We start from the raw sequence: 10,975 nt of genomic DNA, 5'->3' as shown, positions 1-10,975 counted from the left end.
CTTGGGGACAGAGGAGTCAGGAAGGTCTGGCAGTAAGTGAATCCTGTCACCTCTCCCCCCTCCCCTCCTTCCTTTGTGGTAACACTATACAGTAGTCAGGGAGTCTGTCCATGCTCTGGCTAAATTGATTGTAATGTGGGGAGGGGGGGGGGGGGCTGGTTTTTAATGTGGTTAAGAAGTTGCTGTTTTCTCGCCTTGGCTGTCTCAGCTAATAAAGCAGAAAAGGAGAGGAGAGAGTGGGTAGAAATGCTAGTAATGGGTGGAGAGATCCATCCCATACAGACCTGTCCCAGTTCAAGGATTCAAGTGGGCAAGATTGTCCACAAAGCACAATTGTAATGGGATCATACTGACCTCAGAGTGAGATGCCACCCAGGTCTACGTGACCAGGTCTACGTGGCCTATTGACAGCTCAGTGTGGTCACCTGCCATATTTGCTATGCCATAATCTTGTCCTCTGGGTACCTAATTATCTCTCTCCCATCTCTTTGTTGCCCTCAAACAATTCAATATCTTTGACTCGATCCCTCTTCACCTATCACTAGGGTTGCCAGGTGTCCGGTATTGAACTGGACTGTCCTGTATTTGGATGTTCTGTCCAGTAAAAAATGAGAGGTACTGTAATACTGGACATGTATGTGTCCGGTATTTTCCTCCCTGGACATAGTGACCTGATGCACCTTTCACCACTGAGTGCAGTATTTTTGGAGAAGCCACCTGGCAACCCTACTACCTGTCACTTGGATTCTCTCTCTCTGTCCCTGTTTTGCGCTCTGGCCCGTGCTAAATAAAGCCGTTTTTTCGTTGCACAGTAAGTTTTATGCCAGATTCCTTTGAATGGGACATAAAGCTTCCCTGGTGAGGAGACAACCACTTAAAAATATGCAGAATATTACCCCGAATACTTCTCACTGTCTTCCTGTCCATTTTTCTCCCTCTCGCTTCCTCCCAGCTGTCTATCTCTCTTTTTCTCTCCCTCTCAATGTCGCTCTCCTTAGCTCTGCCTGTTTCTCCCTCCCTCAGTTCCATTCTCGGTCCCTCTCTCCTCACACTGGGTGCCTCCAGCTCCAACCTCGTGCCTCTGCTGCACAGAAATCAGGTTAGCGCTAAGGCTGACACTGATTAATTGGGGACTTGTGTACCCAACGGCCGGGGCTGCAGTCACATTGCCAGGGCCCGCTTGCAGGCAGTTGGGTCACATTACCCCCGTGTGTGCAGGCTCTGAGGGATCCTGTCAGGACTGTTTAGAGAACACACAGGGGAAGATGCCAGCCTGTTGGAGATAGTATCATCATTTGAGCAGCAGGAAACAAGGGAGAGAGAGAGAGGTCGGAGAGAGAGGGGGGAGAGAGTGAGAGAGAGGGAGAGAGAGTGGGGGGAGAGGGAGAGAGGGGAAGAGAGAGAGGGGGGAGAGAGAGAGAGAGAGTGGGGGGAGAGGGAGAGAGGGGAAGAGAGAGAGAGGGAGAGAGAGAGAGGGGGGGGGAGAGAGAGAGAGTGGGGAAGAGGGAGAGAGGGGGGGGAAGAGAGAGAGAGAGAGGGGAAGAGAGAGAGAGGGAGAGTGGGGGGAGAGAGAGGGGGGGGGAGAGAGAGACACCCCTATTTAATATAGTGAGAAGCAGAGTATCACAATGTAATCAATCAATGAATTTCCATCCAAGTGAATGGAATCCAAGGACTGGTCAGAGAGGGGAAGAAAAAATGAGAGCAAGTTTTGACAAAAAGGGAAGGGAGAGAGAGTGAGAGAGAGGAGAATGAAAGTCAGATGAAGGAAAGTTACAGAGAGAGTGGTAGGGATGGATGAAGGAAAAGAGACAATGTGAGACAGAAACAAAACTAGAAATCCTGGAGTGTTAGGCCGCGCCTATAGTGCCATCGATGGCGACGGCTGACGTCCCCCGTCGCCACCGTCGAAAGTTATATTTCGCCGGGCGGCGGCAGCAGCACGGGTTTCCTGCCATTTGATTGGTTCAAGGGCCGTCACGTGAGGCGACAGCCCTTGAAAAATCTAATTTTGCCGGCTACCAGTTTTCGCGCCGTCGCTTTGCCGCCGTCGGCGGCAATGCATTTGTTTTCGGGCAACGTCGCATCGCCGTCGCTATAAGCGCGGCCTAGGGGGCACTCATTTGGGACGTGTCAGTTATTGGAAAGCAGAATCGCATCTAGGGTTAGTTTAGCTGCTAATTGGAAGACTGTCTGATCTGTTTTGAATGAGTTTTGCTCGTTTTGAGTGCATCTCACTCAGCGTAAGGCAGTCTCACTCATCTAGAGTTAGTGTTGATCAGGCAGTCACTCTCCCATGTTGAGTCAGTCCCAGGAAGGCTGCCTTCCTTTGGATCGAGACTTGTCAGGCCTTCTGTGGGGGATGCTGCAAGATCGGGGAAGCTCCATGGCAGGATGTGAGGTTGAGCATTTGAGATGTGAGAGAGCAGTAGTGGAACAACCCAGGTTGTTGCAGCCAGGATTGAGGTGTGTGTGTGTGTGTGCGCTGGGGATAGTCCTACAATGGTGGCGTCATAAGAAAACCAATGGTGCTTTTTCAGCCAGATTATGGTGCGGTCATGAGATATGAGAGAGCAGTAGTGGAACAATCCAGGTTGTTGCAGCCAGGATTGAAGTACAGTGCTAGAGGTGTGTGTGTGCGCTGGAGATAGTCCTACAATGGTGCTTTTTCAGCCAGATTATGGTGCGGTCATGTACAGCATACCTGTGAGCACGTGAGCTGCATATGGGGCAAGGGTTAATACACACAGCTATCAAGCCGATTCACATTTCTCCACGCATGGACCTTCAAATCAAATATCTCCCCTCAAACTGTCCCAATATACCATCTGTCACAAACAGCACACCTGTGAGCACGTGACATATATGCAACCAGTGTTAATACACACGGCTACTCTAATGAACTCACCTTTCGCTTCTGCAAGGTACTTCAAATGAGTTAATATTTACCCTTACTCCGTTATAATATATATTTATCCCGCTGTCACCACCAACAAAAATATCAACTACCGGTATGTATATAGTTTGCAGAGTCTTGAGCCCCTGTTTATTAAGAAAACTATGCACTTAATGCAGAAAAATCTGCTGTAGCAAAATGTGTCCGAGAAGGTAAATTACTCCCTACAAAGACGGCAACAGTTCAATCAGAGTCCAAAGTATTACTTAATAAAGATTAGCTTTAATATACAAAACTACAGTGCTTAGGTTACAGAAAAAGTGCGGACAGTTTCATCAAAATAATAAGGATAAACACAGAATCTAATTTACGTTATCGTCTAACATTGAGTGGAAATTGAGATTTCATGTGTTCCAGCATGGACACTCTCTTAGTTGAAATCGAACTCATAATTAAAAAGTAGGTCTTTGTATTCTAAATTCCCTTAATTGAGAGCAACATAAGCCCACCGTTCTGCTTTTTCAACCCATCCCTGTCAATCTCAAACGTCTTTTCACCACTAAAAAGAAGAAAAAAAACCTGTTCTTGTGACATTTAAAGTTTGCCTCAATATACAAAAGACTTCATAAAATTGTTACTATAATACTTAGACAGGCGCTATCTTCACTGTTGAAGTCCGCCCCCATATAACTATCGGACCTAATAGAAAGCTACCTGCCTGTGTCGTCCGCCTCCTTTCTGCCGCCCTCCTGCTCTTTTGAAAACCCAGCATCAAATGACGCTGCGGACGCCCCCACCGTGACGTCACACGGCGTCTTGTTTGCCATGGCAACGTGACCGTGCAACGTCAAATGATATCATGACATCACATTTCCGTGGCAATGCGCCGCAGTACAACGTCACGTTCCAAAGCAGGAGGGCGGCACCAAGGAGGCGGCAGACACAAGCAAGTGCCTAGGGGCGGCAAATTTGGAAATCCGAGTCAGGGGCATCGGCTATATACCTGAATGGAAATGACAAAACTGTGAGAGATGAAGCAGCGAAATAGCAGAAGATTGCTGCAGCAAGGAAGAATTTGGGTACAGTGACAGATGTATTGTATTGTATGTCTTTATCTATATAGCGCCATTAATGTACATAGCGTTTCACAGTAGTAATACGCAACAATCATATAAATAACAAATAATATAAATAACAGGTCATGAGAATAAGTGCTTCAGGCATAAAAGTAACATTTAGGACGAGGAGTCCCTGCTCCGAGGAGCTTACAATCTAACTGTGAGGATTATGCAAGCTGGAGGTAACGTGCTGAAATATTGAGATGCAGTGACAAAGCAGTGACAGGAAGAGTACTGGAGGAGCAGTTGGTGGTTGCAAGGCAGGATACAAGTGCAGTGGCAGAGATTTGAAAGACATGCAATGAAGTTGCAGGTGTAGGGCGCACGGCTGAAGCACTGAGGTGCAGTGACAAAGCAGTGGTAGAGTAAGCAGAAGCAACAGCTTAAGCGTTATGTGGATTAATGAAGGTGCAGCGACTGAGCCACGCTCACAGATTAACCCCTCGGCTGCTGGACTTGCTGGTCCGCTCGGGACACAGGGTAATGATCTCAGTAGAGGATAGAGTGCAGTTAAGTTAGTCTCCCAGGGAAGTCCGGGTTGCTTGCTCTAATTGCGACAACCGTATAACAAAACCGCAACAAAGATCCCCCACTTAACCTAATTGAGTGCGAAGGTTTCCCAGGGACATAGGCCTCTTCCATAATATATGCACTATTGACCCACAATTGGCGCCACAGGGATGCTAATTGTGCTCTTGCCGTCGGCCTGACTGTGACTCACATGTGTGTGTGCAGGAGATGGTACTGTCAGTGTTAGGTAGAAGGATGGAGACACGCGTCTGTCATGAATGTAAGACTGCGGCCCTTAATTCCCTATCATGTCCTCCACTTACTACTGGCTTCTGTCTCTGTCATGGGGGAATAGGATAAGGAGACAGCTTGTCCTGCGTCTGTTAGATCACTGCGGTATCCCACAAAGGCCTCCGGAGAATAAACAGTGCTTCTTAACTTCTTAGCCGCCAGAAAACCCACGGGCAGAGAAGGGGTTAACCTTTTTTTTTAGTACATAGTATTATAGTATATACAGTATTTTGCTATGCATTGCTTTGCAGATTAAAAGGCACAACCTCAGTGCTGGGTTTTTTTACCCTCAGATCTGATAAGGACCATGATTGACAACAGTATCCCAAGTGTGGAAAAGGACCAGGAGACACATGGGGTCCGACAGTTCGCAGCAGGTAGAAAAATGAGCAGACCGGATTAGCCGAGTGGTCCATATCCTTCCTTATCTTGTACATTGAGATGCAGTATTTAAACATATGCTACCTTCCTAAGGCATCAATTCTTACCCTTCTTGAGTCTGGTAAGGGGGAGCTGGGGTTCTCCTAAATTCCAATTACCCTGCTCTTACTTATACTAGACCCCCTGATTGGCTCTTTGCAAAGTCCTCCTCTGGCACAGAAGAGGTTAATGTGCGTCCCACTGACATTCTATGGCTATGCCTTATAAGATAGTAAATAATTATATAGCAGTGGCAGATTATGCAGCATGGCACTATGGCCCATGTGTACGAAGTAATGTTAAACCATATATCACCTTCCAGTGCCGAAATATATCTTAGATTGTAAGCTCTTCGGGGCAGGGACTCCTAAGTGTTACTTTATATGTCGGAAGCGCTTCTTCCCATTATGTGCTATTTGTATTATCTGTTATTTATATGATTATGTCACGTGTATTACTGCTGTCAAGCGCTATGTACAGTACATTTATAGCACTATATAAATAAAGACATACATACATACATCTTGAGGCCCATTCAAGTGATTAGGGCCCGGAGAGGTCGAGATGGGTTTTTTTGTTTGACCTACCAACGCTTAGTAAATATGGGCCGTAGACTCTACAAGCGTAATGAGCTTAAGAGCTTGCAGTCTAACTTGTGAGAGGTAAAGGGTTCTGTGCATCAAGTTGGCTGTGCTAACTGCCAAGCAGTTATATGACGCAATAGGGAGAGTTAGGAGTTATAGAGAGCGACTACATGGAGGACTTTTAGGGAGCGATCATTAAATGGAGCGATGAGTGGAGTTTAGGGAATGGTTACATGGAGCAACAGGACAATTTCTGTGCTTGCACATTATAATGGAAATGCGTCAAATTCTGCATCTCGCGATGGCATTTATCTCCTGCTTGCGGTGTGAAAAAACTGCCAGTTCTGGCCAACGATGCGAATCAAATGTAAGAAACTTGGACGAAAACGACGGCGAACAAAAGCAGAAAGGCTAAGAAGTGATAGGATGCACATTACGGCGCACATTTCTGGAGCTCCCTGCATATCTCCCTTGTTACATGTCTAGCCCCCCTTCAAAAGTTCCTGAATAAATCTGAGGGGGGGGGGGGGGTCAGGGTAGCAGAATTCCCTGGAGTTCCGCCTACGATCACGGTTCCCCCTCAAATAACAATAGTGGAAAGGTCACTGGAATTGTGGCAGGCTTGTATATCTGGTCTGGATGACGCACGTCGGTGCTTCTCCCTCAAATTGAGTGTCCCAGTGGGGTAATTCCTTAGGCCCACGCACACCCTTCTAACAATAGCTGCTGTGCTGCTGTTTTGCTTCACTCTAGAGGTACACAGTGTTAAAGGTGCAGGCCCTCATAGGAATAACTTGGAACTAAAGGCAGTAGCATATTTAATAGGTAATAAGTATTTCCGAATCTTTACATTTGTAACAGATTGGTGGTGGAAAAGGGCAGCGATGTCCACCTCAAAAAGGCCAAACATTTTTTTTATAGAAAATTGCTGAATTTTATATCACTATTGAAGTCTATGGGATTATGGACGCTAAAAATCACGGAGAATTCCCTCCCCTTCCCCCCCCCCCCCCCAAAAAAAGTGTCAGGACCGAGAGGGGCAATAGTCAATCTTATTTGCTTCACCCCGATGTTTAATTAGCTTGATAGTATTTCTTAATTTTTAGTGATGGGGTTAAAGTACATGAAATGTGGACAAGCCGTGTTTTTTCGTTTTCAATAATCGACGGACGCTTCAGGAAATTTCGACATGCTAAATGCCGGCAATATCACATCCTCTCTACACAAATAAAACACGAGATGGCCAAAGGCCACTTTAGTTCTTTTCCGCCCCCCTCCACGGGCCAGGCGCTGACTCCAACGCGCTCGGCCTGTCTCCACACAGGAAAGGACACTTTAAGACCAACTTCCTGGTATTATGCCTCCTTAATAGGCTCTAGGTGTTACAGGCCTGGGCGCGGCTGCTAAAAATATTCTCTGACACTTGAAAGAGTCCTTTATTGTTCTCTGAATTTGTGAAGAATCGCTTTCCTTATTGTTCTATGGGTCTTCAGGGGGTTGCAGCGGAGACGCTCGCATTGTGGATAAATTTAGGCCCGGGGACTATATTGGTTTGCTGGCCGGGTGCCCTGGTGCTTTCACTAATCAGAACAGGAAGCATGGAGGCTCTGGATTGGAAAGAGGGGAGGGGGCGAGCAGAGCAGGCATAAAGCAACGGCTTCTTGCGGCAAAAATGTACGGCGTAGCACGAGTGTCTTTAACCTGTTCACTGCCCAAAGGTGTCAACAAATTTCTGACAGAGTAGCTTATTGGCAAGAGCACCGATTTAGGGTTTTGAACCGGGTTCAGCTGCTTCAGTGTCAGTTCTCCTCGAGACCTGGGGGCAAGGCACTTTTGCCTCCGCGTTTCAGGCACAAAAATGAGATTATAAGATTATAGTGCTGTGTACACGGTATATAAGAAAATATTTTTATTATGCAAGTGGACAACCTAAAAAAAAGTACACACACAACACTGTGCAGATTTGTGGCGCTTCATCCACATGCTCCTCTCTGAACAAAAAAGTATTACAGTGTCGTCGACTGTGCCTCTGATTGAGCCACCTGTGCTGAAGCAGGGATATCCTGAAAACCTGACCGGTTGGTAGCTGGGATAGAGGATATTTCTTTGTCAGGCGCAGTCAAAAAACAGCAAATTGTATTTCTGCTGCAGGTAGGTCACAGTAATTAGAAACACCTCCCCATTGTAATGGTCCTTCCAAAATCTAAATACTATCAGTAGCTTTGCAAAAGCTCTTGAAACCTACCGTGAGGAAAACATGTGGGAATATCAAGGAATTGACCACTGCAAATCTGGTGCAGAAGACAACACTAGATTGATCAAATAAAGACATCTCATTGAAAACTGGGTCTCTCCTCTTTGCCCAAGTCAAGTGCTGTGTTTGTACCAATATTGCAGCTGTTTTGCACGGGTTGTCCAAACGTAAAAAAAAATGACAACTACCAGAGCTGAGTGATAATAGTTTTTTTTGGGGGGGGGGGGGGGAAGCCCCTGCAAAAAAATAAAATAAGTTTGTGAATACACAAACGCATGTGAGCAGGACGGAAAACAGCGGGCAAGGGCAAATTACATGGAGTTTTTTTTTTTTTGCTCCATGTAAAAAGAAATGCACTAATACAATATGCGGATATATGTAAATATATCACAAATATATGAGGTCTTATTCTATATATTAAACCCTTGTTAGAGGGGACTGTAATACATTTGCAAAGGAATATGCTGCATGCTTGTCCTGTACCGAAGAGGTTGAGAAAACAATGCTAGAGAAGGTCAAAAAGGACCGGCAAAGGAACTTTGAGAGCAGTGACAGAGATAGGATAGAGACGTGAGAATGTCAGTTAAGGAGGCCATCGGAGATCGTGAGAGACAAACATACAAGCAGGGCACATACAGAGCAGCCTGCATACAGGATATCCTCCTCCTATTAACCTTCCCTCGGTGGGATAACTCATGACCCTTTTCCCTTGGAGGGTTAGCCGCAGGGCATTGCTTCACACTTTGTCCTATTAAGGATTGCTATAGACTGAGTATATAGAGATAAACAGGCCTATGCGCTCATCTTCCCTTGCAGTGATAACTGCAGAGTTATCGCCAAATTAACCCTTTCTTTTATATGTAACACCCCCGACCCCACCCCAGCATGGGGGATAGGGTGTACAGTGAAAAGGCGGTAGAAGTAAACAGTCTGTGCCGCTTCAAACAGGGTTTGTACCTTAATAAAGGATGTAGGTGCTCAGCGGTTTACCTGGTTGTATAAACAGGACAGGTCTTCAGGTTCCTCTCAGGGTAGTTGGATCCGCGCTGGCTTGTGTAAAGGAGTGGTGCCAGGACAAAGAAAGGGTGTCAGGAACTTTTAACTGGACTATATTAGAACAGAACTTAGGCTTACAAACAGAACAGGTTTTCACTGCTTTGGGACTCTGGAGTCCAGTTTCCTCTTGCTATGAGATTTACAGTACTCACTCTCCCTTAGAGCCTCTTGCCTGCCCAGGACCAAATCAGGCAATTATCCTGAAATTCCTGGCAGACCCCTCTAGGACTTTCCTCTTGAAAACCCCTAAGATGGGGAACTACTCTCTACTGTAGAGTAGGCTTACTGGATCACTGTCCCATAAGGCCCCCCTAACACTGGGAAACTTTGCCCTAGCACTGAAAACAAATAAAAGGGATTATGCTGCTTGCCTTACAGGCCAGGATAGCCTGGGGACCTCACTGGAATCCCCTTGGATGGAATAGGATCTTCCTGAAGTTAAATGGGGTCTTGCCACAAAAAGGCGGATACCCACCTTTTATACCCATGTGGTGTGGCCAACATTCTGCCCCAGTAACTCAGCTGAATAAATGTTGCAACCTTGTCACACCATTACCATGGGACCAGCACCAACCTTAAAAAGGCAACATATTAGACACAACAGTGTGACTAACTCACATATACTGAGGCCTGGTGAGGAGTTAACTCCTACACTGCCTGCAGCTACCAGGACTGACATGCAGAGTTCAAGGACTTTCTAGCAGGGTGCTACAGGTATAAATGCAGAGCTCCACTTGGAAAGCTTTGCCTCGTAGGGATAACAATTCCCTTACAGCAGTAGTTCTCAACCAGGAAACCTATAGGTGGCTCAGACTTTAGAATCCAGTAGATTCAGAATTTAGAAGCAATAAGATATTTGTTTTACATTTCTATAATAGTTGATGGTAATGAATGTGATGAACTGGAAAAGTGCCTCTGCACTCTGTTAGGGGTTCACTGTGGGCTGCAAAAGACCAAGAAACACTGCCTTTTAGGAATGACTTAGTGTAGTGCTCTTGTTGAATGCACCAAGTGTAGAGCAGTGGTGCGCAAACTGGGGGGGCGCGCCACCCAGGGTGGGCGGGAGATTTTTGTATGGGGGCGCGGTGTTTGCAGGGGCCCCACGCTCTTCCCCACGGCATTTAAATTAAATGCGGGGGGGGGGATCGCCTGAGGCCTCTGCAACCTATTACAGGCATACCCTGCATTAACGTACGCAATGGGACCGGAGCATGTATGTAAAGCGAAAATGTACTTAAAGTGAAGCACTACCTTTTCCCCACTTATCGATGCATGTACTGTACTGCAATCGTTATATACGTGCATAACTGCTGTAAATAACGCATTTGTAACAGGCTCTATAGTCTCCCCGCTTGCGCACAGCTTCGGTACAGGTAGGGAGCCGGTATTGCTGTTCAGGATGTGCTGACAGGCGCATGCGCGAGCTGCTGTTTGCCTATTGAGCGATATGTCCTTACTCGCGAGTGTACTTAAAGTGAGTGTCCTTAAACCGGGGTATGCCTGTACTTACCGAGATTCAGACAGCTGTTGACGCGCTGCCATGGCAACGCAGCGTCAAATTACGCCACGAGGCCATGTGACGTGACGGCGTCATTTGACACCAGAAACTGCGGTAAAGGGGGCGCGAGCACCGGGGGCAGCAGGCAGGGGCGGCGCAGCTGCAAAAGTTTGCGCACCCCTGGTGTAGAGTATGAATCTCCTTCTGTTAATGTCTGAAAGGTCTTTGTGTCAAAGTTGCTACTTTAGCATACTTTGCACAAAGAATCCTAAAGGGTTTGTACCGCCAGCTATGCAGTAGTGTTATTATTGCTCGCCGAATATATAATGTTTTCAGTACACCGAGACC

The sequence above is a fragment of the Ascaphus truei genome, chromosome 13 (assembly GCF_040206685.1).
Source record: "Ascaphus truei isolate aAscTru1 chromosome 13, aAscTru1.hap1, whole genome shotgun sequence".
Lineage (NCBI taxonomy): Eukaryota > Metazoa > Chordata > Amphibia > Anura > Ascaphidae > Ascaphus > Ascaphus truei.
The sequence above is the reverse complement of the archived record's forward strand: the minus strand, read 5'-3'. Positions refer to the sequence as shown.